Source organism: Epinephelus fuscoguttatus, linkage group LG24 (assembly GCF_011397635.1).
Source record: "Epinephelus fuscoguttatus linkage group LG24, E.fuscoguttatus.final_Chr_v1".
Taxonomy (NCBI): domain Eukaryota; kingdom Metazoa; phylum Chordata; class Actinopteri; order Perciformes; family Serranidae; genus Epinephelus; species Epinephelus fuscoguttatus.
The window spans coordinates 1,404,702-1,431,193 of NC_064775.1; the positions used below are offsets into that span (position 1 = coordinate 1,404,702).

The following is a 26,492-nucleotide window of genomic DNA, read 5'->3' on the forward strand; positions in this document are numbered from 1 at the left end:
TAACAAAACAAGGAGGTTTTTCACCTCTGCCATTATGAGTGTTCTTCAATACTGTAATACTACCTGGTATGGATGCCTGTCTGTCGCTTTGAAATCACAACTGCTCAACCAATTGAACACCTGCTGAAAGACTGTTGGTCAGCCACTTCTTAAACTGTATGATTCAACCTAGCGAAATAGCATATTAAGGCTGGCAAAAAACATTGTATCAAATGGCAGTCATGTTGTAAAGAAGGAATATGCCCTGTTACCATCACACAGAAGATATGCTATACCAAGAAAGTGAGACTTCAAAGATCTTTTGTCCACCAGTCAATTCTAAAGTTAAATCAAGATTCACACTTAAGGACAGAAGAGCATTAATGGAAACTCTTTTTGTGTCGTGTTTGCTTGTTTGTAATGTTTCTGTATGTTTCTTTTTCTCTTGTTTATGCAATGGGGCCTGCTGTGCTGTAAGACTAATTTGTGTGCAAGCAGACAAAGTTTATCGTATCGTAACGTATGTTATGAATGCTGAAAGGTACATACAGGTTTTGGAGCAACATATGCTGCCATCCAGATGATGTCTTTCTCAGGGACATCCCGTCTTATTGCAGTGAGACAGTAAGACACATTGTGACGTGTTCCAACAGTGTGGCTTCATAGTGACAGAGTGCAGGTACCAGACTGACCTGCCTGCAGTCCACACCTGTTTCCCACTGAACATGTGTGGAACACGATGAAGCGTCGACCCCGGAGAGATGCATCATGGGACTGCTGAGACACTGATGTCTGATATCAAGCAAGAAAAACTTAAAGAGTTAGTGTCCTCAGCTCCCAAACACTGACTGAGTGTTGGTCGAAGAAAAGTTTTACACAGTGTTCCCAACTTTTTTGGAATTAAGGCTGTCATTTTTACTGCACTACATTTATTTAATTACTTTGGTTCCTTTACAGATTCAGATTATTCACACAAAATATGATGAGCTAATAAATGATGATGTATGATTATAGATTAAAGTACGCAATTAAACTGACGCAACTGAAAAATAAGGCAAATAAAACTAGGTGTTAACTCAAACAGACCAAAGAGAATGAGGCAGTGGGGCAACACATATACTGGCCTATCTCACCAAACGAAACACAAATGGGAGAACCTACACAGACAATAAGTAAGACTAAAACAAAAGAAAGTTGCTGCATTTGACATTAAAGAAAGAACTAGAAGGACAGAAAAAATTTCAAATCTGGTCAGATTCATCAACAGGCAGGCTAAAATAGCTGCAGACCCTGTGTTTAATGAAATAAAGGATGCTGAAGATAAGGGAAACCTTATGAAAACGTGAGAATGAATAAAGCATCTCGGCCAAAGAAGAGTACATTTTCCATAAGTGTAGCTCCAGCTGCAAATGAAAAGTCACCTGAAAAAAGTAAAATCTCCTCTAGTCACACCAGTATTGCTTTCCAGGAGCCATGTCTGTACTGTGAGTAAAAAACATACACTGGCAGAGTGTCACAGAATCAGAATCCAACCTACAAAGTGTGGCCAGAGCCGCATCAGGGCTCAGAATTAGGTTTGGTTTGTTACTTTGAAGTTACTTCCATTATAAGGCTCACTTAAACCATCTAAAAGGCCACAGATGCCCCAAAATGATACAGGTGACGGTCAAATCATGGTCAAAGACAAAGGGCTTCCCCCAAGATTACAACCTTTATTGCACTAAGCAGCACATTTAAAATAAACCAAACTTAATTAATCTAAAGGGTTTAAAATACAAGCAGGAGCACTACAGGACGGCTGGGCGTATGTAGAAAAATAATTCAAATGGTCGGGAGCTGGGCCAGTTAGCTCGCGACCTCGCTCTTCTCCTCTCAAACGGACTTTCTTTGTCTTCCATTAGATATCAAAAACTCAAATACTCAGAGGTAAAAAAATCACTGGAGACACGTAGAATCAGATGCAACTGAGTTTAATGTGCTCGCAGGCAACAAACACATCACAACCCAATGAGTCAAGCTCGCAGGCAAGACTAAAGAACTGCGTTCAGAACCCTAGCTTATATGCTGGTGGAGATCCAGACGAGTCTTCACCTTTTTTGCTAATACTTCCTACTCGAACCCAATTCTATTGGTGGAGAGCTTCTTTGTGTCCAATTCTGATTGGGCCGTTTTTAATGGTGTGATGTAGCCTGGAATTTCCCAAAATTCCTTCCCTTAGGTTCGGTTCCATTCTCGCTCTATTTTTTAAAAATATGTGCATTCTGGGGACTCTCTATACAGTCCACAATGCGTCTAGTTTCATGCAAGATGTGAATTCCAGGGACTTCTACACGGCCCACAGTGTTTCTAGTTTCATGCAAAATAAAACCTTGGAGTACAATATGTGAGCAAGTGTGTGCTAGTTACAGCACCTGAGTATGTGTTTCATCATTAAACAGGACATGGTGTGTTCTTTCAGTAAATGACCTTGACAGTATCTAATACAGATTCAAAGCTTTTATAATGCCTTGTACATGATTATATGGCTCTTTTTTGTTTCCCAATCACTTAGATATCTTAACTTTGTTACTTGATTTACTAAGCACAAACTTTTACACTACATTCCCCTTTGGGGCTATATAGTCCCATAACTATTGATTAAGATTAACTATTACCACACATGAATCATTTTCCAGTGATTATCAACAGCTCTAACTCATAGATCATATTTCATCAATCATCATATCGTCACACATCTCTTCATTAATGAATAACATACGACATGTGTCTTCTTATTAAGGAGTAGGCATAAATCACAGCTTGTTGTCCTGCACACAAATCACGTGTCAATGATATTATGACATCATCATACAAAAATGCCATTGTTATTTCATCATGTTCATGTCAGTCCTTGTGGCTTGGAATTGCTGGACCGCCACCTGCCCTCTCAGCATCTCGATCTCCTGTTGCAGTTCGTGGTGGTTGACCAGTTGTCGCTGTAGGTCATCCCTAGCCTGGGCTCAAATGGGGCTGGTCCTCTGACATGGCTGGGCGCTCTTGGTAGGCCAACCCTGGATTCTGCTGCTTTGGATACAGGGATCTCCCCATGCTGGCCATGCTCTGCACCAATCTGTGTGTTAGAAAGGACATTGTTTAGTTCAGTTCACTTCCCTCCTTTTCCTCCTAATTGCCCCGTAGGATAGATAACCTATATAATGTTAATCAGTTGATTGTTAGTATGGGTTTGGTAACAGCAAGGTTTTTCCTGAATCTATTGCCAATTATGTGGTTATTTCCTACCCTGAATCGGCTCTCCCTCTATACAACCTCGTATTCCCCTTCATTGGCTCATATACGTTTATATTGTCAGTCATATTCTCACATACGTCCGTATTATCAATCGTGGTTTCATATAAATCGTTTCTTTTCTTTTGGGTGCATAGGATCTTATCCACGGTTTATCTAGTTTCCACAATTCGCCTTTCTTGGGAGCTTTTTCTGCTGTTGTATCAGCATAATAAATTGTCCTGTGGCCGTTCTTATGGCCCGTCCTTATCAGGATCTGTACTAGGGGAGGGACGCCGAGTCCAAATATTACTCCTATAGTCTGTAAGATTTTTCCAACAGAGAACTTTTCTAACCAATCAAGAATTGATGAGGTTTTTAGTGTTCCAATTGGAATGTAGTACTTGTTGGTCTCTGTCTACATATGTAAACTTGAGTCAGGTTACCATCTTCACCTGTTTCTGAGCTGCTGCTTTCTTCTCCCTGCTCTCTTTCTGCCTCTGCTCTCTCTCCTCTCTCTGTTCTTTCTGCGCTTGGGCCCTCATCATCAGCCCTGCAGCTACCAGGTGGCGACTCATGAGGTCCATCGTCAGCCACTGAGAATGGGGTGTTTTCCTCTGAGGTGCTCTCTGTTGACACCCTCTCTGGGTTGTTAGCTCTGCAGCAGTGGTTAAGATGGAACCAAACGTCCTTACCTTCAACTTTCAAGGCAGTTGGTGTGGCAAATATGACCTTGTATGGACCTTCTCTACGTGGCTGGTCCCACTTCCTTCGAACACCTTGACGTACACCCACTCTCCAGGAAGTATGCATTGAAGGTCTTCTGGGATTTCGACCCTTCTGTCCTTGGTGGTGCCTTTCACCTGCTGGAAGATAGCCCTATGGATACGGGTTAAACTTCGTAAATAATCAAACATTTCGCCCTGTAATTGTTCCAGGGACGGTCCCTCATGGGGACCTCTTAAGTAAGGTAGCGGCATGGGCCGGCCCGTAAGCATTTCATGCGGTGTTAGATGCGTGATTCTGCTAGCTTGTGAGTGCATTGATATTAGTGCAAGCGGTAAAGCATCCACACAGTTAAGTTTTATTTCCACTATCTGCTACTATTTTTGCTATTTTGTTTTCAGAATCCCATTTGCTCTTTCTACCACCCCCTGTAACTGAGGGTGGTAGACTGTGCCAAATGTGTGTTTTAGTCCCAAAGCTCTCTACTTCTTGCAGATCTCTGTTTTTGGAATGGGTTCCATTGTCGGTTCTGATTCTTTTGGGAAACTCATGCGTGGGAATGTATTGATTGATCAGAAATTTGATTACTGTCTTTGCATCCTCTCTCTCTCCATACTGTGAGCTCCTCTGGAGAGGCTTTCTGCTGTTCTGCTATTAACATATTTACATCACAGGGCGGCAGGAGGTCATGCACTGTTCTCTCTGTTTGTAGCATTACATACTGCTGACTGTATCCTGCCTTTCTTTTGGCTGCCACATCTGCTGCGTCATTCCCTCTGGAGACAACTGTCCCTGCTTTGTCGTGACCCTTGCACTTAATCACTGCTACCTGTGCCGGCTTCATCAGAGCCTCCCGTAGTCTCCTCATGTCCTTCTCATGCTTAATGGGGGTCTTTGCTGCTGTTAAAAAGCCAGATCTGATCCGCTGTGTCATTTCCACATGGATCGCTCCTATGACATAGGCAGAGTCTGTGTAGATGTTCACTCTTTTCCCTTCAGCCCATTCTAATGCTATAATCATTGCTTGGAGTTCAGCCAATTGAGATGATTCTTTTCCTGTTACACTTTTGTGTAATCATTTCCTCAAACCCTGTCTCTGTCTGTCTTACCCTGCTGCTTTCAGTCCCTCCATTGGATGTCTAAAACAACATCCATCTGTGAAGACTGTTTTTTTTTTTTTTTTACACATATTGCCTAAATCTTTTTGCATGCACTGTCAAGGATATGTGAGGGGAGGCTTCCTTCGTCCCCTCATACTACTACAATTGCTCTGAGGTCGGTTCAACAGCTGCAGCCACTCCCCCATTTCCCACCAATATGCAGGTGGATCCTATCTCCCACATTTTCCCTTCTATCTCATTATAAGATGCCTGTTGACATAGCTCGTTGCCAATCCTGTCATAATAAAGAGTTACATGGAGGGGATCGGGAGGAGGGTGTAGGGATTTAATGACTGAACCCAGGGACGCCAAGACTGATAGAGAGTGCCAATGCCAGGCGTCTCCGTGGTTTCTGGCTCGAGAAGGCCCCAGTAGATACCAGCTCAATGTCCTTCAGCCTTGGGGGAGGTATCCGCTGATAAAAACATTTGCGAGGAGGAATGCACAGTTGTTAACGAGCAGTTCACAGTGTAGCCATTTGGGAAGGTCACTATCAGCCCGTCCGGGTGCAGAGTGTGGAAGCTCCACACTTCAGCAGCACATCTCTCCCCAATAGATTCACAGGGCATGACAAAGAAGAAACATATCTGCGTGAAAATGTCTGTTCAGCCTGGAGTATGGTGGTAGTGAGCGGTTTGGTGAGCGGCAGATTTTGTGGTTGTCCCGAGAACCCAGTTAGTTCAACTGCTGAGGATGATATTTGGTGTTTAGACACAGGGAGATTCAAGGTGGCTCCACAAATAAAACACCCTCTACCGTCCTGACCCCCTCTTGGGCCGCCACGACCCCCACCCCTGCCTCCGAATCCTCCTGTACCTCCTCTCGAGCCACTCCAATGGGGAGGGCGAGGATCAACCCACTCTGGGGTCGGAAATAGATCTGGAGTGTGTATGGGGAAGGGCGGAAGCTGCCGAACCATCTGATTAGTTAATTTTTCTCTGTTTTTTTCCTTTTTTTTTTTTTGCATCGTTGGTTTTACGTCGTGCATCTTCCAATTGGAGTTTTAACAGCTGAACCCGTGCTGACTCTGTACTGTCCCTCTCTGCCTTTTTCTGATGGCATTGTATATGACTTCATTAATCCTGTAAGCTTCACTGCTCTCTCCTCCTATTTCAGGTGTTCTGTGAGTTATGTATAACCTCACCTCTTGACCTATCACTGGTGAAATTTATGTGTTTGCCTTATTACTCTCCCTATTTGTGTTATCTCTGGTCCACAATATTGTACCAGTGAAGTCAGCCTAATTCGATCTCACAATGTTGCAGCAGGGAGCCTGTGTACTTGATTTATTTAACAGCTTAGTTTGATTCTCTCTATCTGCTCACCCCCTTCGCTGTCTATGTAGCTTCTTTCCAACCCGAAATGTGTTCATATTCCCCCGTATTCTATCGGGCCCTCAGTTAAACAGTGTTCTTCTCCCCAGATCTCGTCTTCAATGATTTCTCCCTCATCCATCTATTTTTAGATTCACTGTCACTCCCCTGTGCTCACCTCCCTACTGCAACAGGTTGATTTATTAATTTAATTTGTTTTCTGCTGGCTCTATTCCACCCAGCTCTGAACAGTTTGATCTCAACCTGCCTTTATTTACTTATTTTATTTATTATAAACCTATTCATATAAGCTATAATTACTTATTTTAAGCTGTACTTATCGCTTATTTTATTTATCTTCAAAATTAAATTAAAATAACAGATATGTCTTTTTTATTCTCCCCTTAACAGCCAACCAGTTTGTATGGAGTTCACCCGAGCAACTGGTTCAATCAGTGAAACGTGGACTTTTCGTTGGTACCGTTAGCTTTCCAGTCCCCAGACAATTTGTTGACGCCGTCAGGTTGCCCTTGTCTGGTTTTGTTTCACTGAGACACTGTTAATAACTACCTCATATAACAACTTTAAAACAGATTTCACAAAACAAACACAGATGTTAGATTATGACAAAACATTTAAACCCCAATTTGTCTATTTTCTTGTAATGACCTTTAACCCAATGAAGATCAGACCCAAATGCCAAATTATAACAAAGCTCTGTTTTGTGTAAGCCTACTACCGTTGGCTGAGTTCCCAAGTCTGTGTTAGCTGCAGTCCTCACCTCCTCCCTTCGTACTCTCAGTCAAGTCAGTCTCCCAGTGATTTGTCAGTCTTTTTACAGCTGTATTTTTAACACCTTAACTGTATTTACAACACTATACTGTGTTTGCACGCCTAACTTCTAGATATATTATAATGTATGTACAACAAGCTTACAGCGCACAGTCAGATTTTTACAATTTTTACACTTTTTGATCGATCTGTTAACTTTTTTGACTTATTCTTGGTCTTTTTCTCTTTTTCTCTCTGGTTGCAACGTCTTAAGCTCTGTCCGTTCAGTCCCGTTTTGTCTACGGTGACTCCCCCTCCTTCTTGGCTGGGAGGTCACTTTTCTCAAAACAGCGGTATTTTCTTTTAAAACCTTTTATCTCTTAAGAGTAAACCGCCTATCACAGTCCTGGTGTCTCCCCTAACACACCCACTCAGGGTATGCTAGGCAAGCCAACAGCGGTATCCGCGGATTTACTACCAGCACTCCGCCCGCGCAGCCTGCCGGCTGGCATCAACACCCCCGCCCCTACAGGCTAAAGGAAGTGTTGGCAAGTTTCGGCAGCGGTAACCACGTATGTGCTTTTGAGTACCTCTGACTCTTTTACCGGTTTCACTTCTTTATTCTCTCTGTTTTCTCAATACTTTAAATACTTTAACTATCTTATCTACTTTTGTTACTTATTTTCCTTTCATTCACACACACATTCACTCTTCCTTTTGCCTGCTTGGTTACTCTAGCTCACTCCCCCACGTTCCACACACACACATACACACACTCACTCACTGCCGCATTCACTCTCCATGTTTATCTCTCTAACTTCCACACACACACACACACTGTGTTGCACTAGATTCAGTTGTCTCCAGCAATATATCATCTATGTTCCAATGTTGTGTTATTAGTTAGTAATTTTTCATCACATTTTAGGTTCTTTAGGAGAGGAATTTGTCAAATACCTCCGACCCAGGCGGCTCCCAGCTGCACCTCAGACGCACCCGGTTTAGGCAGAAAAAGGCTCTGCTTACCTTATCTGGTGGCCACCTGTACGTCTGATGCGCAGCCAAGCACCCCCCGATCCCAGGATCCGACCTCCTCGTCCTCCTGGCTGGCTTCGCCAAATAATGTAGAAAAATAATTCAAATGGTCGGGAGCTGGGCCAGTTAGCTCGCGACCTCGCTCTTCTCCTCTCAAACGGACTTTCTTTGTCTTCCATTAGATATCAAAAACTCAAATACTCAGAGGTAAAAAAATCACTGGAGACACGTAGAATCAGATGCAACTGAGTTTAATGTGCTCGCAGGCAACAAACACATCACAACCCAATGAGTCAAGCTCGCAGGCAAGACTAAAGAACTGCGTTCAGAACCCTAGCTTATATGCTGGTGGAGATCCAGACGAGTCTTCACCTTTTTTGCTAATACTTCCTACTCGAACCCAATTCTATTGGTGGAGAGCTTCTTTGTGTCCAATTCTGATTGGGCCGTTTTTAATGGTGTGATGTAGCCTGGAATTTCCCAAAATTCCTTCCCTTAGGTTCGGTTCCATTCTCGCTCTATTTTTTAAAAATATGTGCATTCTGGGGACTCTCTATACAGTCCACAATGCGTCTAGTTTCATGCAAGATGTGAATTCCAGGGACTTCTACACGGCCCACAGTGTTTCTAGTTTCATGCAAAATAAAACCTTGGAGTACAATATGTGAGCAAGTGTGTGCTAGTTACAGCACCTGAGTATGTGTTTCATCATTAAACAGGACATGGTGTGTTCTTTCAGTAAATGACCTTGACAGTATCTAATACAGATTCAAAGCTTTTATAATGCCTTGTACATGATTATATGGCTCTTTTTTGTTTCCCAATCACTTAGATATCTTACTAAGTGTTACTTGATTTACTAAGCACAAACTTTTACACTACACGTAGCTGTAGTCGGGGAGGGGAAAGTTAAATGGGGACAGAGTACTCACCACACTCCGTGCCCAACACATGCACACACACACACAGCAAAATAACCAAACTACAAGGGAAAACTATCAAGTGTGAAGGACGTGCAAAATTACCACTACACGCACACACATTTAAGTAACGCAGGGTTACTCGTGGTCCCTAAAGTCTCCAAACGTAGATCAGGAGCCAGAGCCTTCAGCTATCAGGCTCCTCTCCTGTGGAATCATCTTCCTGTTACGGTCCGGGAGGCAGACACCGTCTCCACATTTAAGACTAGACTTAAGACTTTCCTCTTTGATAAAGCTTATAGTTAGGGCTGGCTCAGGCTTGCCCTGTACCAGCCCCTAGTTAGGCTGACTTAGGCCTAGTCTGCCAGAGGACCCCCCTATAATACACCGGGCACCCTCTCTCCTTCTCTCTCTCTCTCTCTCGTATCCTATTACTGCATCTTGCTAACTCGGCCATTCTGGATGTCACTAACTCGGCTTCTTCTCCGGAGCCTTTGTGCTCCACTGTCTCTCAGATTAACTCATATCACAGCGGTGCCTGGACAGCGTGACGTGTGTGGTTGTGCTGCTGCCGTGGTCCTGCCAGATGCCTCCTGCTGCTGCTGCCATCATTAGTCATTAGTCATACTTCTACTGTTATTATACACATATGACTTTTGTCACACATGTATACTGCCAGATATTAATACATACTTTCAACATATTGTACCACAGTAGCCAGAACTATAACTATAATATTATTATTATAAAATTGAAATTGAAATTGAAACTTTAGAGGGGGCGTGGCTCAGCACATCAATGGCATTTACTCCTTAACCGTTACACCAATCATCACAAAACTTATAGGACCTGTACACAAATGTACGTGAATCACACCCCGAAAGGTTTATTCAGATCGACCACAAGGGGGTGCTACACATGCAAAAACTTTTTTATCTCGTAATCAGCTCGAGAGATTTCTACGAAATTCGGTTTGCATCAGTAAGGGTCACGTCTCAGTTGATGCATACATTTTGGAGATTATTGTGTAAATGGTGTGGCTTATTACAATAAATCTAAATTTCAAGACATTTCACATTCCATACTTCAATAAATCATAATAAATCACCAGTGTGTCCTACAGAGCTGAAATTTTTCAGCACATCCACTGAATTAAAACAAAACTTTGCCATGCTGCAGCTTGTAGTCCATTCAGGAGTCCGTCACGCTACATTTTTAAGAATATGGAATATGAATCTCTATCTTCAAAAGTCTACATTCAAATGTGAGCAAAATTGACACAGACATTCTTCCCATACTAGAAATCACATGTTTTAAATAGTGTTCAGATCAGTTTAACAGTTAGCCTGCACTGATATTCAACATGTTGTTGTAGTTTGTACTGCACGCACAACGCTTTCTGTGTCGTCCTTATTTTCAACCAAATGTCACCAAAATATTTGACAATATACCTGAAATCAGCAGAATGATGTGAGAACTGTTATTGATATCTATATATTTTGTTTTCAATGACCAATAAACTTTAGAGGAGGCGTGGCTTAGCTCAAAACCCCACAACCTTTGAGCCAATCATCACAACCCTCTCAAGTAATGCTGTCAGAGGTACCAGAAACACATCCTGAAAGTTTGGTTTAAATTGACCACTAGGGGGCAACACAAATGCACAAAAGAAAGAAATAAAAATGTCTGTGGGATAACATCAGACTAGAAATCGGAAACTGATTGTCACATTATCACAAAAGTTGCAGGGTATGTTGAATAATAATGATGAACCACATGTGTTAAATTATTTTGAAAAAGGGTTTGTTCACACATCATCAAACTCTGTGGGCTTTTTAACTCAGCCATTAAAACAGGTCCCCAAAATGTTCCTGCTGTTGACCAATCGGAAGCAACTGTGTTTCTTAAGAAGAGCGTGGCCCAGTAACGATTTGGATGTAAGTAAATGACTGTCTCTCTGATGATCATAAAACCTTTTCTTTATGTCTAATGCAGGCACGCTAAATTGTCAAAGATCTTGATCCTACCCAGCATTCAACTTTTAAAGGTCTGTGCTGGCTTGAACCTCAGAATTGCCGCTTTTCTCTATATTATGTCTTTGTTTTTGTGTGCTTTCTTTTCAATCAGTGTTTTTTAGGATCAAACTCGCTGTCTGTTTAATTTTGCACAAGAATGAACGAATCACAAACTACTGTGTTTAGAACCCCAAAATCATTCAATCTTTACCACTGATATGGTCATTTTGGGAATAATTATTCTTTTTAATTATCAATCAGAGCTCTCAAGTGATAGTTTAATATATTTTAAGCAACTGAATTAATTAGTTGGCTATCAATGTTCTTAATTTAATGTAAAATAAATTATGTTATTATTATTATATTATAATTAAAATTTAAATTAGATAAGTGGTTTTATTTATTTTTAATTTTAATTCGTATACTCTCTAACATGACTGTAATAAATGTAAATCAGACATACATAACTCAATGAAATAATGTGGTTACAGGCATTTGACTCTTTTATATCAAGTATTTTTTAGTATATTTACAGCTGTCCATTTTTACACTACTTCAGAATAGTACTGCTCTGCATCCAAATTAAAAATAATTTTTCCCACAATGATAAATTCTGTCTGCTTGTTTTGCCACAATACAAAAATAATGAAGTCATGATCCCAACAGAACAATCTGATGTGGGGAGAATTATCACATGGTGTCAACCACAAATATGAACACCATAAGAAATTAATCTACAGTACTTTCGGGACAAGAAATAAATATTAAACATAAAACAGCGATTACCTGATGAGCACAGTACCAGCACGCTGACGACCGGTTCACCACATTTCAATCTGCTTGTGTTTCTTTACAGATGTTCTGTCCACAATGTTGTTCTTAAAGAGTCTGAAAAACACCAAAGCAGAGACAGAATAATATGTCTTACGGTCTTCTTTGAACTAATCTAAGGTTATTAATGATCTGTGTTAGCCTATGATGTCTTCATACATGTATGCTCACGTACCTCACAGTGTGAATGGAGAGGTTGGCGGAGACCAGTTGGAGTAACGTGTCCATGGAAGCATCAGCCATGTTCTTGTGACTCACAGGTACATTTATTACTGTGCGTTCTATCAGCCGGCTGCTGCTGGAGGCAGAGCAGGTACCGTCCAAGCACACGTTATGTTCACTTGTGTTTCAGTCTGCTCAGACCAGCTCGTCACGAGACACCTCAGACCTCTCCAAAATCACTACAGCAACAAAAAACAACTTATGTTTTGCTTTTGCTTCTTCAGTCAGTCAAAATCCTCTGGTCATCACCAGGTATGTGCACCGTATCATCTCTAATGAAGCACAGCTGAGTATCTGCAGTAATTATTTCAGTTTTCTCACCCTGCAGCATAACTGACCGTCCTCTACACACAGAGCATGTCACAGAGGAGAGCTCTAAGAATTATAAACTGATCACCATGAACCATATTATTCATGAACCTATGTGCTCTCAAATGTAGACATTTGGTGGACTGTAAAACTGCACAGTTAATGCACAGAGTAAAAAGTAAGATGCTTCCAGAAGTCGTATCAAATCATAGCTCATCTTCAGTCTTGATTTTCCTGAAGGAATTTACAGAGAAAATAAATGAATGGCAGGATAAAGAGAGTACAGTGGAGATACGGTCTGTTTTCTGTACTGCAGTTTTATAGACACAGCCCTGATAGAATAGTCTGTTCTAAAGTTTGTCACATCATAAACACACTGACAGGAACTTGAGTCTCTCCTGAAATGCAAAAGCAACATCATCTGCCTTTGAAAGCATGTCTGGGGGAATCTATAATAAATGTGGGGTGCCGTAAGCAGTAGAGTTGGTGGATTTCCAGTTTTGCCGGTCAGGTGTACGAGCTTAAACAGGTTTGAATTCATGCAAACCAGCTGAACCCACATTTGTCATTATGGCACGTTCTGGCAAATTTCAAAGCAGCCTACATCATCAAACTGTGCTGACGGCGTAACAGAGCTGAATCCAACATGTATTGCATTAGTAATAAGCATTACCACAACCAGAACACAAAATAATGTTTGTTCATAAAGAAATGAATGGAGACAACAGTGTCTGACGGGCTGTGAGCCAGTCACGGCAACGTGAAGGACATCATGGTGCACGCTGTGCTTGTTCACAAATACCCTCATGTGTCTGTGGGGGCGATGTGAGGACACATGGCAGAGTTAGTCTCTCAAGAAAACTAAAACTGCACCAATATGGCAACATTGTGGATTTGAAGCGATGAAAGAGGCGTCCTAACTGGCTGCAATTGATGCGCTGAGTCATTTAGAGCTGAACTTCCTCTGGAGGGCCTGTTTCTATTGATAGGCCACCTGTTGCTCGCTCTGAAAGCATCGCAGTGGACGAGGAACGGCTGATTCCTCAAGTTGAACCAAGGAGTTATTTTCATGATGCCTCCTTATTTCACTATAAAAAACAACATAGGTGGCAGCTGGCTTGGGGGAGTTCACTGTATTGTATGTCATTTCCAGTAAATATCACAATATAAAATGTGTTTTTTCTCTTTTAAAAAGTAATATTACAAACGTAGGAATGCTTTGATCTGGAGTGCACGACTGATAGGCCTATGAGGTTTGTTTACATGATGTGACAAATGATATGAGAGAGAGAGAGAGAGATGGGGACGTTTTTGGTCCGAGAGGCGAGGTGTCATAAAACGTTGCCATTTGTGCATTTTAGGCCTGATTTAGGAGCGGCTTTAAAATTTCAAAAATATCACCAAAAATAAGGTTTGTGACCAAATGTCATGCTATATGCATGAACACAGCCAAAGTTATCAAAAAATAAAAACTGAAAAGGACGTTTTCCGTCCGAGGGGGACCGGAGGGGTAATCGCTACACTGACCTTTGATCAAGAGGGTGATGTCCATCTTTGAACCTGGCCCAGGTGTGACTCCTGCTGCTGATGACCCTCCAAACAGGTCTGCAGCCCTGGAGACACAAAGCTCCACAGCAGCAAAGAGCACCAAGCAGAGCACAAAACACAAGAGAGACATAAAGACAGAGAAGACGCATTAGACAGAGAAAAGTCAAACTTAGAGCTGAAATGAGTTTTAAACACATTTAACAAACCATCCATAATGATCATTTCTATATAAGTAACTGCATATATTATGGAATGAAAATGTGTGTAGATATGCTTTGTGTGTGTGTGTGTGTGTGTGTGTGTGTGTGTGTGTGTGTGTGTGCGCAGTGTGAAGGAGCGACAGCTCACATTTCATTGTGCTGTAAAACAACAAATAAATGAAGCTGGTCACCTTGTTTTATCAGACTCAGTAGAAAAAGTAGAGTCAGTCTGAAGTTTGTAAAGTTTGACATCAGTGAGACACAACAAACAATGACGAGTCAGCAGTATAAAGTCTTTATTCACACACAGTCAGGGACAATGTGTTCAGAAGTTCAGTGTCATAAACAATGATTGATTTGATAATCCATCATTTACATGTTGCCTTTACAGATCTGGGCTGCAGACAGCAAACATGGACACAGAGAGAGACAGAGAGGGGTGGGACATAAAGCAAAGGTCCCCCACCAGAATCTAACCAGGGACACATGGTGGGACAGAACTAACATCAGCTGTGTGACATCCTGTACACACTCAACTCATGTGTTCAGCAGTGAGAAGGTTTCTCTAACAGGAGGAGACTCTCACTCCTACAGAGAACACAGAGACACTGAGGCACCAGAAGACCAGAGCCCAAACCCAGGATAAAGAGGTTCAGTGAATGTGGTGTTGAAGGTGTGGAGGTGGATCAGTGTGTCAGAGGAGACTGTGAAGAAGGACAGAGTGCCAGCAGGACAGTCCACATACACTGCTACTCTACCAGAGGAGGAGGAGGAGGAGGAGGAGGAGGAGGAGGAGGAGGAGAGCTGTGTTCCTCTGTTATTGTGCCAGACAGAGTAACGACCATCATCAGAGCAGATCAGACTCCAGGACTGATGATTCATTCCAAACACACAGTCATCACTGTCTCCTCTCCTCCTGATTCCTCTGTAACTCACTGATATATAAACCCGTCCTCTCCACTCGACCTCCCAGTAACAGCGACCAGTCAGACCAGTTCTACACAGCAGCTGAGACCACCAGTCAAATCTGTCTGGATGATCAGGATATGACTGAACCTCCTTCACACGTGTCACCTTCCTGTTGTTGTCAGACAGTTTGAGCTCTCTGTTCACTGTGTTTGTGTCGATGGTGAGTTCACAGGAATCTGATGGAGAGAAGAAGACACAATACAGCTGCAGTTATTCATCTATCATCTGTTCATTGATCACTTCCTCCAGGAGGTTGCCATCACAACACTGAACTCAAATTCATCCAATCACCACAACTTTACCACAAATGTGACTTTTTAAACACACACACACACACACACACACACACACACACACACACACACACACACACACACACACACACACACACACACACACACACACACACACACACACAGGGCACTGAGGCACCAGGTGAGGAAAAACCACCTATGGGGAGCTCATCCACACTGAGAGGCGCCACAGCCGACGGCCACAGAGACCACCCCGACCCAGATAGACCGGGGTGGACTCCACACATGGTGCAGAGCCCCCCAGTCCTCCGGGCCTGAGGGATCTCCAGGACGACGTCCCCGCGGGCAGACCGGACACACCTCCCAGTGTGGAGGCCCCCCATGAGGAAACACTGGAGCTAACAACTAACAGACTAGAAGACAATAGGGTAGGATAAAAACAGCTATGAGATAGAATAATGATAACATGCATAAGGATTTAAACCTACATCATTAAGAACATTAGACATTAATAAATCAATAAAATATAATAAAAGAAGAGCAGAAGAAATCAGTTAAAAGCCAAATTAAAAAGGTGAGTCTTGAGCCTCCTTTTAAAAACATCAACAGTCTCTGCAGTCCTGATGCTCTCTGGCAGGCTGTTCCATAAGTGAGGGCCATCATGGCTGAATGCAGCCTCCCCGTGGGTTTGAGTTCTAACTCTTGGAATGATTAAAAGGCCGGTGCCGGAGGACCTCAGGGTCCGCCAGGGTTGATATGATAAAAGCAGGTCAGATAAATAAGATGGCCCAAGACCGTTAAGACATTTAAAAACTAATAAAAGAACCTTAAAATCCATCCTGAAACACACGTGGAGCCAATGCAGCCATTTTAAAACTGCTGTAATGTGCGCCCGCCTCTGGTCCTCGCCAGCACTCGTGTGGCTGAGTTTTGGAGTAGCTGCAGGTTAGAGATGGTCTTTTGGGAAGACCAGACAGCTGGTCATTACAATACTATAAAAAACCAGATATAACAGCATGCATCATCACCTCAGTTTTACCCTGAGAGAAACGGCCGGACTCTGGCTATATTCTGAAGATGATAAAAACCTGTCTTTCTTACATTTTTGATGTGTGGAATAAAACTAAGCTCAGAGTCAAAAATGACGCCCAGGTTCTTCACACATTGTGAAGGTTTAAAATCTTGTAGTTTTGCTAGAAGTTTCTCTCTCTTGCCTTCAGGACCAAAAACTAAGACCTCTGTTTTGTCCTGGTTGAGCTGCAGGAAATTCACTGCCATCCATGACTTGATGTCTAAAATACAGTTAAAAGGGCATCAGTTGGCCCTGTGTCATCAGGAGACACGGCCATGTACAGCTGTGTGTCATCTGCTCAACTGTGTGTGGTTATTAAAGAAGTATTTCACTGCTGGAAAGATGGTCTTTTCATAAAACTGGGCTGTCTGCAGTAGACAGACACAAACACTTTTAAACTTGGTGCTACATGACCAGAGACAACAGAGGAAAAGGACTGTGGGATTTGCTTTTGCTCAAAAGGAAGAAAACCTACAACTACCAGAATGCACTGCACTGCATTTGACCAATAGACACTCCCACTGGTGGGTGATGTGATGTTAGCCTGTCTGTTTTGGCACATGATGGTGGCCAGCCATGGAGCTTTATTTCTATCTTTAATCAACAACATGGTCTTTAATTTGAGAGCAAAATTCATTGATTCAGGTTTTGTTTTTTCTCTCCCTCAAAACTCAAACAGCCCCTGCTGGCACTTAGATTTGCTCTGCTTCTGCTCAAACTGTTTGCTTTCACTCAGGGGGCTCTCTCTCGATCAGTGAGTGAGCTCATGGAAATGTTGAAGCACAATCTGTAGTTGGAGCAACAGCCTGAGAGCCAGAGAATAAAGATGTGAGCTGAGAGATGAGCAGGGAGATCTGGGCGCTGCTCAGATGGAGGGAAGTTTACCACAGTTCACTGACACAAACTACCCACATTGTTATGATACAAAACTGGTTGGAAATCAGCTGAATATCCCTTTAACGGGTTTAATGACAGACTGGAGACGTTTTGCTGTCAGTGTGAGCTCATTAGGACAGTTTAACGGCTCGGTGTCAGATGTTAGTCTGCTGTGTTAGCTCGTGCTAACTGAGCAGAGACAGCAGGAGGAGAGCGACTCACTGAGACGGTCCTTCAAAGCTGCGTCCAATGGCAGCAACAGCTGTCAGCCCCCACCCTTCCCCCCACCATCAAAAACAAATCCTAATTCTGTCAGATACACTGAATGCTCATAACAACAGGCTCCTAATCCAAGACAGCATCACAACTAGTTTGTAATATTCACCTGCCCCGCAATTTCATCGTATAAAACACCTCAAAGTTGCAACATGCAGTACAGTTTGTTAGAAAAGCTGACACAGTTTGAAGATGCTTTGTTTTCATGAATCAATTAAAAACACACTTACACTTCCTCACACCTGGTCTCAACCATCGGACTCCACCAGGCTCCACCCTGAAAGAAGGAGGGGGGTCAGAGCAGCACTTCCTCTTTCAGCATGCACACATGGACATTACATCACTCTCATACACATATTGTTATACACTGATAAAGGAACAGTCCACAAGGTTGATAACACACTTGAATGTAGCGTCTGAGTTCCTTTAACATGCAGAGATCTGTCCAAACTGCATCAGTTATTACCAACAGGCAATTATCATGTTTGTTCCTGGAGATGTTCTCCTTGGAGACCTCCTACACAAATATCTCCTTTTTATGTTCCACCAGTGTTCATACCTGAGAATGTCCAGTCTCCAGTGTGGATCCTTCAGTCCAGCTGACAGCAGCGTCACTCCTGAGTCTCCTGGATGATTGTAGCTCAGGTCCAGCTCTCTCAGATGGGAGGGGTTGGAGCTCAGAGCTGAGGCCAGAGAAGCACAGCCTTCCTCTGTGATCAGACAGCCTGACACACTGCAAACACACAAAACAACACACATGGCAGATCATCTGAGGGTCCTGCTGTGTCACTCAAACACAAGAAGAAACTGTCTCCAAATCAATAACTGATCAATACAATGACTGAATCAGAGACTTAACTGTAACCATGTCATTGTGATCTGAATGTTAAAGAGTCTACAGTCATGCTAGCAGCTCTGTGAGGATGGACTTAGACACAGAGGTGCTTTGAGCTACATAATAATCCCATAATGCTAACATGCTCACTATGCCTGCTGACAGGATCAAGTTTATTATTCATGTTTATCATGTTAAGCAGGATTTTTCTTTTTTGCTTGACTTCTAAGTAGTTGCTGCTGCAGTCTGAAGCTGTGCTGAAGGACCATGTCCGTGAGCTGCTCTCCTAATGCTCTCTCTGCCAAGTAAGCACGAGCTAACACAGCAGCAGTGGCTAACATCCCACACCCAGCTCCTAAACAATTCCAACAATCTCACACTGACTACAAAATAGCTTGAGTCTGTCATTAAACCAGAGCTTGAAGAACCCTCCTGTGAACACTTGGCTGTATGTTTGTTTATTGTTCAGGTACATTTTGCTCCAAACATTGTAACATGGTGACATTTATACAGCGCTTCTATCCAAAGTGCTTTACACAGTGTTTACTGCTTATTCACGCACTGACACAGTGATGGCAGAGGAGGTGGGGATGGAACCACCAACCCTGTTATCAGTGGACGACCCGCTCTACCTCCTGAACCACAGCCGCCCCGGTCCAGATTTGGATTTACAATAAATCTTTCAAATCATCTGTGTTATTTAATAATTCAAAACAAAAGGAAATGATAAAAGACTTTGTGGAAAACAATTTTCTGAGTCTAGAAACTACTGATGAAGTTTAGTTAAAGGTCCTTTGACAGATCATATCAGCAGACACAACACAGGTTAGCTGTTTATCCACTGATGTAAATCAGATTTAAAAGCTCTTTAATGGGTTCATGAATCCTGACCTGAGAGTTTCCAGAGCACAGTGTGGACTCTGCAGTCCAACAGAAAGAAGCTTCACTCCTGAATCCTGCAGGTTGTTGTTACTCAGGTCCAGGTGTCTCAGACTGGAGGACTGGGAGCTGAGAACTGAGGACAGAGCTTCACAGCTTCTCTCTGAGAGCTTACAGCCACTCAGTCTGGAGAGGAAATAATGAACAGAATTGAATCAGTCAGCAGCACATTTAAAGCACCATGAAATGAACAGAATCTCTACACACTTACAGAGCTTTGTTGGAGGCTTTGACCACTGGCAGCAGCCTCAGAAGAGCCTCCTCTGAAGCAGAGTATTTCTTCAGGTCAAACACGTCCAGATCTTCTTCTGATGACAGTAAGATGAAGACCAGAGCTGACCACTGAGCAGGAGACAGTTTATCTGTGGAGAGACGTCCTGATCTCAGGGACTGTTGGATCTTCTCCACTAGAGAACGATCATTCAGTTCATTCAGACAGTGGAACAGGTTGATGCTTCTCTCTGCAGACAGATCCTGGTTGATCTTCTTCTTGATGTACTGGACTGTTTCCTGATTGGTCTGTGAGCTACTTCCTGTCTGTGTCAGCAGACCTTGTAGGTCTTTCTGATTGGTCTGCAGTGAGAGACCCAGGAGGAAGCGGAGGAACAAGTCCAGGTGTCCATTTGGACTCTGTAAGGCCTTGTCCACAGCACTCTGGTGGAGATGTGTGAGTTTAGGTTTGTATCTGAAGACTTTAGACCTTTGGGATGTTGTTTGTTGTTCTTCCATCAGATCGACTCCAGAGTTGATGAAGGTCAGATGGACATGAAGAGCAGCCAGAAACTCCTGAACACTCAGATGGACGAAGCAGAACACCTTGTACTGGTACAGTCCTCTCTCCTCTTTAAAGATCTGTGTGAACACTCCTGAGTACACTGAGGCTTCTCTGATATCGATGTCACACTCTGTCAGGTCTGATTCATAGAAGATCAGGTTGCCTTTCTGCAGCTGATCAAAAGCCAGTTTTCCCAGAGACTCAATCATCTTCCTGCTCTCTGGACTCCAGTGATGATCTGTCTCAGCTCCTCCATCATACTTGATGTTCTTCACTTTGGTCTGAACCACCAGGAAGTGGATGTACATCTCAGTCAGGGTCTTGGGCAGCTCTCCTTCCTCTCTGCTCTTCATCACATCCTCCAGAACTGTAGCAGTGATCCAGCAGAAGACTGGGATGTGGCACATGATGTGGAGGCTTCGTGATGTCTTGATGTGGAGATGATTCTGCTGGCCTGCTCCTCATCTCTGAATCTCTTCCTGAAGTACTCCTCCTTCTGTGGGTCAGTGAACCCTCTGACCTCTGTCACCATGTCAACACAGTCAGGAGGGATCTGATTGGCTGCTGCAGGTCGTGTGGTTATCCAGAGGCGAGCAGAGGGAAGCAGTTTCCCCCTGATGAGGTTTGTCAGCAGCACATCCACTGAGGTGGACTCTGTAACATCAGTCAGGATCTCATTGTTGCGGAAGTCCAGAGGAAGTCGACACTCATCCAGACCGTCAAAGATGAACACAACCTGGAACTCTTCAAACCTGCAGATTCCTGCTTCTTTGGTTTCAGTAAAGAAGTGATGAACAAGTTCCACCAAGCTGTACTTTTTCTCTTTCAGCACATTCAGCTCTCTGAAAGTCAATGGAAATGTCAACTGTATGTCCTGGTTGGCTTTGTCTTCAGCCCAGTCCAGAGTGAACTTCTGTGTTAAGACTGTTTTCCCAATGCCAGCCACTCCCTTTGTCATCACTGTTCTGATTGGTTCATCTCTTCCAGGTGAGGCTTTAAAGACGTCTTCTTGTCTGATGGTTGTTTCTGGTCTGTCTGCTTTCCTGGATGCTGTTTCAATCTGTCTGACCTCATGTTCATCATTGACCTCTGCAGTCCCTCCCTCTGTGATGTAGAGCTCTGTGTAGATCTGATTCAGAAGGGTTGGGTTTCCTGCTTTAGCGATCCCCTCAAACACACACTGGAACTTCTCCTGCAGGTTAGATTTCAGTTTACGTCGACACGCTGGTACAACAGTTCCTGAATAAACAAACAACAAATGATATCAGTGAGTGGATCCTACAGAAAATCAGAGAACTGAAACATTGAAGTGTGTCTGCAGAATTTGTAAATGTAAACTCCTCCCATGTTTCCTCCATTTCCTCTTTCCATCCTGTTCAGTCTTTATAGAAATCCTCTTACTGCTCTGCAGACAGTCAGCCAGCTCCTCCTGCTTCATTCTCCTCAGGAAGTGCAGTGTGATCTTCACAAATGCCTCTCTGCTGCTCCTCCTCTGCTCTTCATCCTCACCCTCCAACACCTCCTCATCCTCCCTCTGACTCTCTGAGCATTCTGGGTAATCTGGACTCAGAACCTTCTGGATCTTCTTCAGCTCCTTCTTCACAAAAGTGAGGATGTTCTCCTCCAGCAGCTGGAACAGAATATTATATGAATGACACACTCAAACATCAGATCCATGTTGGACACACTGACAATCCACTGGTGTAAAAAGTGCAGCATGGAGATGATTGTGAACAGAATAGATGTCAAAGTAGTTGTTGTACATGTACAGACCATAAATATGGAGTCCAGGTGTGTTTGATGCTGCTGGGCAGACTGACCACTGGGAACCTCTGAGCTCTCCTGGTCCACTCTGTGGAGGAACCATCAACAATCAGCTCACATTATGTCTGTCCACACAGAGACACTGTCCACACAGAGACACACACTGTCCACACAGAGACACACACTGTCCACACAGAGACACTGTCCACACAGAGACACACACTGTCCACACAGAGACAGACACTGTCCACACAGAGACAGACACAAGGTCAATCATCATTCAGCTCATGTTTTATAAGAACACTGAATCAGATCATTCCCTCTGATAACCAAGTGTTGTTAGTACAGCTGATCCCACTGAGAATCCACCGTCTGGTCTGCGGCTCTCTGCAGCTTTTAGGTCATCGACTCCAGTTCAAACTCCTTCTCATCACATTGACAATTCTCAGTGTCAGCACAGCAGAGATTGGGGAGTGATGATCCACTCCCTCCTCAGGGATCTTTGACTCTGAGTCTACAGTTACTGCTCAGTACTGCCAGGTAACAAACACACAACTTACTGCTTCTACAAAACAACCTCACACTCTGAGACAAAAGCTCTCACCTTCTCAGGTTTGTGACACAACAGTAGTTAAAACATCAGTGTTATATTCAGCTTACTGTTGTCCAGCTTTAAATGTAATACGTCTATCCATTGACTGGTCACTTTTGAAGGACACACAGCTGGGTGCAGGTGAGTCTGGTCTCTGATGGATCCTGAAGGACAAACAAACAAAGAGGATTTTTTACCTTCCAGCCACAGTAGCTTCTGGAGAAACTACCAGCTATCAACAAGAAAAGTATTTCAATCAGTGAGTTCAGACTTGGTGTGCAAACACCTTCAGTACAAAAAGGATAATATTGGATCAAACACCAGAGAAGAAGAAGAAGAAGAAGAAGAAGAAGAAGAAGAAGAGCGATGCTAAAAATAAACATAGCGTTTCAAAAGAACTTCTCTGGATAAATAACAGTGAAAACATGAATCAGTAAAATTATAATGTTATTAAGAGCTCACCTCTCTGCAGCAGAGGGCTGATGGACTTTAAAATTAATAGGTTTATCTATTGACCGGTCACTTTTGAAGGACACACAGCTGGGTGCAGGTGAGTCTGGTCTCTGATGGATCCTGAAGGACAAACAAACAAAGAGGATTTTTTACCTTCCAGCCACAGTAGCTTCTGGAGAAACTACCAGCTATCAACAAGAAAAGTATTTCAATCAGTGAGTTCAGACTTGGTGTGCAAACACCTTCAGTACAAAAAGGATAATATTGGATCAAACACCAGAGAAGAAGAAGAAGAAGAAGAAGAAGAAGAAGAAGAAGAAGAAGAAGAAGAAGAAGAAGAAGAAGAAGAAGAAGAGCGATGCTAAAAATAAACATAGTGTTTCAAAAGAACTTCTCTGGATAAATAACAGTGAAAACATGAATCAGTAAAAATATAATGTTATTAAGAGCTCACCTCTCTGCAGCAGAGGGCTGATGGACTTTAAAATTAGTAGGTTTATCTATTGACCGGTCACTTTTGAAGGACACACAGCTGGGTGCAGGTCCAGGTCCAGGTCCAGGTCCAGCAGAGTCTGGTCTCTGATGGATCCTGATGGACACATGAATTCATTATGAACACAACACACACAGAGAGGTTTGAGTGCTGAGCTGTGACATGGAGAAGAGTCATGGACAGTTAGAGATCCTCATCTCACCTCTGAGCTTTGGTCTGGCTGTCATGTTCCCCACACAGAGTGGTTTTAGAGGGAGGGACTCCCTCCTCTCTGTCCTCACACCCATTCATGCTGCTCAACTCACACACACTTTCATCTGGAGAGGAAACACACATCATTCATCTGCACATCAACTCAAATCCTCCTTTACATCATTTCTCCTGTCAAAAGATCAGCTGCTGTTATTTTCTCTTTCATATCAGTGTCAGCTGAATGCAGTCACACAGCAGCTGCTCTACTTCTACTATCACTCCACTAGATGGAGTCATCCAGCTGCAGCCCAGCACACACACCATACACATATTTGTAGAAAAACAGTGTGAGCTGTACTTTAAGATCATAATCAACCTGCCTGAGATACAAATCATTATGTTTGGAAGCTTTCCTCAGTATGACAGTAACCAGTGACACATCCATGAGTCCACTGCAAACAGGAGCTGCTCACACATCACTCAGCTCACTGTGAATGGACACACTTCCACTAAGTGGAACACTAAAGCTTACTCACTGAATCCAGGGCAACACTGTCTCTAGGGCTGACCCCAGTGTTTGCAGCTGTAGCTGTTGCCACGGTAACTAAAAACCCCAAATACCAATAAATGTAGAAACAGTTAGTCAACATTATATCTTAGGGATAAGCATTCATTAATAGAAGTTCTTCTCAGACAGGGACATTTAAACTTAGTGATAGTTTTGTGACTCTGACGTGCTCTCATGTAACATCAGCCCCCAGCAGTGCAGCACTACTGAAACTGGGACAGTCTGACCACATGTGACACGCTTACAGACACGCTAGCAAAGTGTCCAAGATGTCAAGCGTCTGGATTAGTTTCTAAATTCGTAGAGATGATTCCCAAAAAGTCGAGTGCCAGATATGTCAAAGAAAACTGGCTCATCACAAATCTACAACCAGTTTGGCAAATCCTCCTGAAACCTCTGAGTGACAGCTTGATCTCAAAGGTTTCTTTTTACATTGAAAAAACCCTGCAGGCTGACAAGTGACAAGTTTTCACAATATTTTAGGGGCATCGACTGATGTCCTGTTTCTCTGTGTCTCAGTGTTTCTGGATGTTGAGCTTGAAGCAGTTCAGCGTATTTGATGAAGCTGATGTACTTGCAGTTTGCGGGGTTGTATCCACAGGGTTAAATGCTCCCACTGTAAGTCTCTTTGGATAAATGTGTCAGCTAAATAAATGCTGTGGAACAGATTTCAAACAACACTGAGGGAGCTAAAAATCATGCAGGATGGTTCACAGAGAACAAGGTACTTATAATTGACTTTAGGGTGAAGACACACAGCCCTGTCTACATCAGTGGAGCTGAGGTGGAGCAGGTGAACAGTTTTAGCGTCACAGAGAACCTGTCATGGTCATCACACATCTCTACCCTGGTTCAGGGAAACTACAATGTCAAGTTCTTGTTCTCTTCTACAGAGGAGCAATAGATGAATCCTGACTGGGACCATTACAAACTGGTGTGAGATGTACACGGCCCAGGACAGGAGAGCTCTGCAGCAGGCCATTTAAACCACCCAGAACATATCTGCTACATATCTACTGAGCATCAGTGATATCTGTCAGACTGTTTTATAGAACAGCAATCCTGTTGATACTGGCAGTAACGCTGAGCCTTGAACCTTGGTGAGGAGCCCAAAGTCCACAGAGGTTATTAAAATGTCCAGTAAAAGATTAATCTTGATATCAGAGCCAGCTGTAAATGGTGACTGCATTTCATTGTGCAATCCTGTCGCACACTAAAGCTAAACCTTGAAGTTTTAAAGGTTCCAGAGGAAATATTGGTGTGATGTTGTGTGTGACTTTACACTGATTTGTTTTCTGACGGCTGAAGAAAGAAAAAGAACATCAGCTGTTCATCATATAAATCAATAATCCAACAACACGTCAACTTGTCTTCAAACTTTCTCCTGAAATAAGAAGTGAACGACGACTACAAACATCACAGAGCAAGAAACAAACCCTAAAGAGACTAAAGACAAACTTGTTGTTAAAGTATCAAACAAAGCCAACTTACAGCTTCTTCAAACAGTCCAAAGTGTTGAAGACGAAGAGAGAAAAGGCTCCGACACAGGTGAGCTGGTACCTGGAGTGAGTCATGAAGCAGGACAGGCAGGAAGGGCGGGAACAGGAGCAGACTTTCACAATAAGATGTTGGTGTTGTCAGTATTTTAGTTTGTGAATGAGACAGAGACAATATCAGACTGGACATAAGTCTTCTGTTCTCAACACCAGATTAACCAGTTCCACACATCTGGAATCACCAGTCACAGTGAGGGAGAGGACACTGGTTTAACCAAGTACATTTACTCAAGTACTGTACACACTTGTGAGGTACTTGTACTTTCTCCTTCTACTCCACTACATCTCAACAGGTAAATATTGTACAACCCTGATTCCAAAAAAGTTTCAACGCTTTGTGAAACATAAATAAAAACAGAATCAGTGAATCATTTTTGATCCATATTCAACTGAATACAGTCCAGAGATATTCAATGTTCAAACTGATAAACTTTATTGTTTTTGTAAATATACACTCATTTTGAATTTGATAACAAAAGACTGGGAAAGTTGTTGCATGCTCAAAAACACCCGTTTGGAACATTCAGCAGGTAAACAGGTTAACTGGTCACAGATTGAAGTATCATGAGTGGGTATGAGAGGCGT

General features: G+C 42.9%; 1 long non-coding RNA gene and 1 pseudogene across 2 annotated transcripts in view; both read right to left on the minus strand.

The window, feature by feature from the left end:
• Positions 1–10,583: 10,583 nt before the first annotated feature.
• LOC125884869 (uncharacterized) overlaps positions 10,584–26,492 on the minus strand; it is a 30,519-nt gene continuing 14,610 nt past the window's right edge. Inside the window, exons 1-3 of one of the 2 annotated variants that reach the window (XR_007448766.1) lie at positions 14,073–14,681; positions 12,190–12,415; positions 10,584–12,071 (exon numbers count right to left, since the gene is read on the minus strand). This is a non-coding gene — a long non-coding RNA (uncharacterized LOC125884869). Of the gene's footprint in view, positions 12,072–12,189; positions 12,416–14,072; positions 14,682–26,492 lie in introns of those variants that run through there. The other variant, XR_007448767.1, reaches the window with a different exon arrangement.
• On the minus strand, positions 14,683–25,959 carry LOC125884810 (NLR family CARD domain-containing protein 3-like; annotated as a pseudogene).